At 39.6% G+C, this 7,500-nt stretch overlaps 1 protein-coding gene across 1 annotated transcript in view; it reads left to right on the top strand.

The window, feature by feature from the left end:
• Nucleotides 1-7,500, top strand: part of LOC145390729 (allatostatin-A receptor-like) — a 20,943-nt gene that overhangs the window by 540 nt on the left and 12,903 nt on the right. The gene's annotated exons all lie outside the window — the stretch shown is intronic.

Consider the following 7,500-nt stretch of genomic DNA (forward strand, 5'->3'; position numbering starts at 1 on the left):
TCCTGCTCCTGCTCCTGCTCCTGCTCCTGCTCCTGCTCCTGCTCCTCCTCCTCCTCCTACTACTACTACTACTACTGCTACTACTACTACTACTGCTACTACTACTACTGCTATTACTGCTTTTACTACTACTATTTCTACTACTACTACTACGTCATCATCGTTTCTTCTTCTTGGGGTACATCAAGTGTAAGTAGCCTGGATCTGAACTCGGTCTGTTAATTAATAATTATTGTATACATTTATGTATTCTAAGTTTTTGTCTATCTATCTCTATCTGCCTTTATTTATCTATCTGTCTGTCTGTCTGTCTGTCTATCTGTCTGTGTATGCATGTATGTATGTCTGTTTAGTAGTATATATGTTGATAGATTGTTGCTATTGTATTGTTGAAGGTCTGGTCTTTTCTGAACCCGTTGGATTGCATGCTGAACTTGCCCTTCTCCTACAGTCAACCATCCTCCTTTCAGGGAAGAGCAAAGGAGTTGAGGAACGTTTGTGTAGATGCATGGGCGGCTCCGTGCCACCACAAGAATGTACCCCTCCCCACCACCGTACATTGACATATACATACATACATACATACATACAGTATATACATACAAACTACATACATACATGCATAGGCTACATACATACATCCATACATACACGCACACATACATACAAACATACATACATAAATAAGGCATACATACGTGCATAGGCTACATATATACAGTATACATACATACATACATACTGGCATACATACATACGCACATAAACACAACCTACCTACATTCATACATACGATTATATACATACAGCCACGCATGGACACATACATACGAACATACATTCATGCATACATACCTCCTCCTGGGAAGGGAGGGATAGAATACTTCCTCAGTGTCCCTGCTAGTCGTAAGTGGCGACTAAAAGGGCCGTCTTGTATCCAGTCCTTCTCTCCGTACTGTCCTCTTCTTCTGTCCTATCTCTCTTCTTGATATTTCCTCGTTTCTTCCGGCCATTATTTTCCCTCTACTGCTATCAGGTAAGACATTTGGTTTTATGATACAGTTTAAGGATCATCTCCCATCGACACTGCCCCTTGCTCCCTTCCTCAATGTTTCTTCGCCAAAACCACTTCAACGCCAGCCTTAGTGCCATGTAATCAGTTTATGGTGCTAGTTCTCTGTTGTTCCTTCCTTCCATCCATACACACATACACATACATACATACATACCCACATACATACATACAGTAGCATAGCAGTTACCGTAGTTACTTCACCCACGCGCTTTTTTTTTTCTTCCTTTAGTTTATCCAGACGATTTTATTTAATTTTGGGGAGTCTTTTTTGAATGGAGGGCTTAGATATAGCCTACATTAACTCATTCACAAAAGAGATCGTTTATAAATTTAACACAATCGTCTGATATACTTTCTTTTTCACTAACCTGGCCTAAAATTGTCACCTCTCCATCATGCATGCTGAGGTGTAACAATGATTTGGCCCCTTATGATGCTAGTCACGAAGAAGCGCACTGGAAGGGACTTGGAGCCGTTGAATATGTGATTTTCCAAGAATGATCACCCATTTTTTCTCTCACTTTCTCTTTTTTTTTTTTTTTTTTTTTAATCTCTAACCTAACCTACCCCAGACGTAAAAAATAAACCCAACCTAACCTAACACTTTCCGCCTAAAACAACACGAGTCTCATTCAGATAGTAAGTTTTTCTAAGTCACAATTTCCCCTAGAATACGAGTCGCAACGATAAAATGTTAATCCATGTCCCTGATTTACTAGTGCGTGAACTTGGACGAAGGAAAAACCAACTTTGTCCAGTAGTCTTATCAGCCCGGGAACGTGGACTGGATTTGGAGCTGGCAGAGTGAATAACGAAATCGGTACGGAAAAGGATGATGATGATGATACTAGTAGTAGTGGTAGTGGTAGTAGCAGTGGCAGTAGTAGCAGTAGTAGTAGTAGCGATAATGGTAGTAGTAGTGATAGCAGTTGTAGTAGCAGCAGTAGTGGTAGTAGTAACAATAATACTAAAAAACTAATAATGACGATGATGATGATGATGATGATGATAGTAGTAGTAGTAGTGGTAGTAGTAGTAGTGGTGGTAGTAGTAATAATAGTAGTAGTAGTAACAGTAGTAGTAGTACTAGTAGTAGTATATAGTAGTAGTAGTAGTAGTGACAATGATAATAAAAACTAATAATAATGATGATGATGACGATGATGATGATGATGATATTGACGGCGATGACAATGATAGTAGTAGTAGTAGTAATTGTAGTAGCTGTGGTGGTGGTAATAATAATAATAATAATAATAATAATAATGCTTGCGCCAGTCCTTATCTTCAATATGGACGGTTCACTCAGTATTAGTGGCCAAGTAGTGATATGTGAGGATGTGTTGAGTCGGCTTTTGGTGTGTAGGAGGAAAGTAAGGTCTCACGGAATGGAGAGAGAGAGAGAGAGAGAGAGAGAGAGAGAGAGTAATTTTTTTCAGTCGGGTCATTATTCTCTCTCTCTCTCTCTCTCTCTCTCTCTCTCTCTCTCTCTCTCTCTCTCTCTCTCTCTCTCTCTCTACCTACCTACCTACCTACCTACCTACAGTACCTACCTACTTACCTACCTTCCTACCTACCTACCTTCCTACCTATCTATCTATCTATCTATCTATCTATCTGTCCGTCTGGCTGTCTGTCTACCTATCAGTCTACCTATCTATCTATCTATCTATCTATTTCCAGGCCTAAACGTGAAAACATAGGCCTATGAACCACCATAATTATTTAATGGAAACGAGGTGGGAATATATACATCTATCAGTCTATCTATCTATTTATCTATCTATATATATCTACCCTCTATCTACCATCTATTTATCTATCTATATATATCTACCCTCTATCTACTATCTATTTATCTACCATCTATGTACTTATCTATCTACAATTTATCTATTTATCTATCTACCACCTATCTACCATCTATCTATTATCCATCTATGTACCATCTATCATTCTGTCTACCATCTATCTATCTATCTATCTATCTACCATATATCTATCCATCTACAATCTTCCATGGTAACAAACTAGCACCATGGATTTTATATTTACTGTCAATCATCACCTTAGTCATTAGTACACTTGAATATCCACTTTAATATCCACTTTAATATTCACTTAAATATCCACTATAATATCCACTTTAATATTCACTTTAATATTCACTTTAATATCCACTTGAATATCCACTTAAATATCCACTTAAATATCCACTTAAATATCCACTTAAATATCCACTTAAATATCCACTTTAATATCCACTTTAATATCCACTTTAATATCCACTTTAATATTCACTTTAATATTCACTTTAATATCCACTATAATATCCACTTAAATATCCACTTTAATATCCACGTTTTGGTTTTGTACAGTCTGATAATGATTACTTGGTCGAAACGTAATACACACACACACACACACACACATCATATAGGTAGATAGATAGATAGAAAGATAGATAGATAGATGATAGATAGAGACATACATTCTCGAAATTACCCAGAAAAAAAGTAATTGCTAGTAAATACACCATTGCTGTAATTTTCCCTTTTTTTTTTACCATTGATTGGGATAATGGTGGTTCCTAAGCCTACAGTAGGTTTTTATGTTTAGGCCGAGAGAGAGAGAGAGAGAGAGATGTGTGTAACATGGACAAACATTAACCATGAGTAGATTTGAGGCTGTACCGTAGTTGGTTGGCTTTGTAACACCTCTTCCTTAGCGATTTTTTTGCATATTACACTCAAGCATTAATTTCTGTTTCTAAAAATATACCGTAATTTTACTAGCGATATACTTAAATATTTTACAGGATGATTTTGAGGTGTGATGTGCAGAATAAATCGCTTAGACAGAGGTGAATGTTTTTATGATCTTCAAAGCCACTTGGAATATGACCCTACAAGACGAACTTTTAGATAATCGTGCATTGCCTGCACGAACATTAGGCCGTGCATTGCATTGACCAGTGGCTCCTAACCTTTTCTTGGGTCACGCCCCCCTCCATAGGTGGTGCGCCTGGCCAGGCCCCCATCCTCCATTCTAAATCTGATTCCGCTCTAGCTTCTTCAGTTACTATATATATATATATATATATATATATATATATATATATATATATATATATATATATATATATATATATATATTGGGTCATACACACCACCACATGTCATAGTCATAAGCAGCACTATGCCACATCGTCAAGAGCTCTACTAACCCACATATTCATTAACCCCACTACAGCACGGTATCATAAACACCACTACACCACATGGCCATAAACCACTACATCACATGAACATAAACACCAGTACACCATATGGTCATAAACACCAGCACACCACATGGTCATATACAGAGTACCGTACCACATAGTCATAAACAGCACCCCACCATAATGGCCATATACACAATACCACATGATCATAAACACCACCATTTCACATTGCCATAAACATTACCATTCCACATGGTCATAAACACACCACCCATCATCACCACACCACATGGTTATAAACACCAATATACCAAATGGTTAGTTACACCGTTACCACCATGAATACCACGTGGTCATAAGCAACACCACACCACTAATCATATGGAACATCTCAGCTCACGACCATAAACATCACCTCACCACAATGGTCCAATTGCTTTAACATTCTGCGTCTCAAAAGTTTTCGAGTCTAGTCTTAACAGAAAAATTTTAAGGCATCTTTCCTATCACAACCTTCTTTCTAATCGTCAGTAAGGGTTCCGTCAGTGACGCTCCACTGGCGATCTTCTCACTTACCATTCAAATTCCTGGTCGTCCTCCTTTCGGGACTTTGGCGAAAGCTTTGCCATTGCACTTGACATCTCAAAGGCTTTCGATCGAGTCTGGTATAAATTTTTAATTTCCAAACTGCTCTCATACGGTTTCTATCCTTCTATCTGTGCCTTCATCTATAGCTTCCTTTTAGGTCGTTCGATAGCTGCTATTGTAGACGGTCATCGTTCTTCTCCTAGATCTATCAACAGTGGTGTTCCTCAGGGCTCTGTCCTATCACCAACTCTATTCCTTTTATTCATTAATGATCCTCTAAGCTGTACATTTAACCCTATCCATTCGTACGCTGATGATTCCACCCTTCACCTTTCCATTCGGTTTCCGCAATGTCCATCTCAGCAATTACTTCAACAAACAAGGGATGAGGCTATGGCACACCTAATGTCCGACCTGGCTTGTATCCCTGACTGGGGTAAAAACAATGTTGTTTTTAATGCATCAAAGACTCAGTTCTTACACCTATCAACCCGTCAAAATCTTCCACAGGAGTACACACTAATGTTTAATAATATCCATCTCAGTCCTGCATCATCCTTGAACATGCTTGGGGTATCATTCACACGGGACTTATCTTGGAAAGATCATATTGCATCTCTTGTAAAATCTGCTTCCAAGAGATTAGGTACGTGTGCTAAGCCAACTCGGTGCCTTCTTTACCCCTGCACAGTTGTTGACTATACAGGGGTTTTATTCGCCCCTGTTTTGAGTACAACTCTCATGTGTGAGAAGGCTCCCCACTACAGCTCTTCTCAATAGGGTGGAGTCAAAGGCTATTCGTCACATCAACTCTCCTCCTCTTACTGACTCCCTTCAACCTCTGTCTCTTCGCCGCACTGTTGTCTCTTTATCTCTTTTCTGTCGCTACTTTAATGGTCACTGCTCCTCTGAACTGTCTGCATGCATTCCTCCACCTCTACGACGGGTGCGCACCCGTCTAGCAGCAAACTCTCATCCCTTTTCTGTCCAACTCTCTAATGCAAGAGTTAACCGTTACTCTCAGTCCTTCATTTATGCAACAGGTCATCTCTGGAACTGTTTCCCTCTGTCTGTATTTCCTGCTTCCTATGATCTCCAGTCTTTCAGACGCAGTGTGTCCAGGCATCTCGAAATGAATGGATCTTGAATTTGGCCCTTTTTATTTTTTTTTCTTGAAAGGAACTGTTTTGCTGGCTCAGCCTTTGGTTCCTTCTTCCTCGCATAAAAAAAGCACCACCACATAACACAGTCATACGAATGGTCAAAAACGCTATCATATCACATGGTGATAAATACCACCACACCACATGGTGATAAATACCACCACACCACATGGTGATAAATACCACCACACCAAATGGTGATAAATACCACCACACCACATGGTGATAAATACCACCACACCAAATGGTGATAAATACCACCACACCACATGGTCGTAAATACCACCACACCACATGGTGATAAATACCACCACACCAAATGGTGATAAATACCACCACACCACATGGTCGTAAATACCACCACACCACATGGTCATAAATACCACCACACCACATGATCATAAATACCACCACACCACATGGTCATACATACCACCACACCGAATGGTGCTAAATACCACCACACCAAATGGTGCTAAATACCACCACACCACATGGTGGTAAATACCACCACACCACATGGTGGTAAATACCACCACACCACATGGTGGTAAATACCACCACACCACATGGTCATACACAACACCACACCACATGGTCATACACACCACCATTAATACAGTGTGCTCAGTACAACCACATGTTCATAAATTTTATTCCAGAATCATCAACCTCATTCATAATCAGGACAAGCTGGTCCATAAACACCTTTCATTGGGCAAAGTTTTTCCTCGTTTCGAAAAACGAACCAGGTAGAAAATATTTTCAAAATACAGAAGCATGGTTCTTTGGTCGCATCACATAATTAAAATATATTTCATTTAAAGAAAAGCTTAAGCGTGAGAGACAGGGAGCTGTCCTGTGCAGAAGTAGGTGACGACTGGCTTATGAAGACATTATTGTTTGATACCTTAAGCCAAAAAAAAAGGGGGGGAGGGGGCTAGACTTGTTCAATATCGGGAAGCAGAAAACAATCCTGATAAAAGAGCTTTTTTCAAATCTTAAAAGTCTGAAAAACTGGTGTATTGTCTACCCTTTGGCTTCAAGACTTCTTGAGATCTGTATCTTGCTTTCGACACTGCCAGAGCATAGACGAGAGGGAGCAGAGAGGCGGTCAGGTGACTGACAGAGGAGGAAGAATCTTATTTCATTCTGGTACAAATGCAAATATGCATCAGAGGTTGCAGCAGAGACAAAACAACAAGTGAATATTATAAATCTAAGGTTCATAATGGCAGACACACTTATTCAGGCCAGTCATTAGGCTACTTTCCCTTGTAGTTACTGCGCCCCCCTGAAAATTGCTCCCGCACCCACTAAGGGGGCGCGTCCCTAAGGTTGACATCCACTGGCTTAGACAAGTATTTAGCTATGCGTTGCTCAAACATTACCATGCATAGCTTAAACAAACTTTAAGCCGTGCATTACTTAGACTAGACAGACAAATA

Source organism: Coenobita brevimanus, chromosome 15 (genome assembly GCF_032717465.1).
Source record: "Coenobita brevimanus isolate Jiangsu-jjx chromosome 15, ASM3271746v2, whole genome shotgun sequence".
Lineage (NCBI taxonomy): Eukaryota > Metazoa > Arthropoda > Malacostraca > Decapoda > Coenobitidae > Coenobita > Coenobita brevimanus.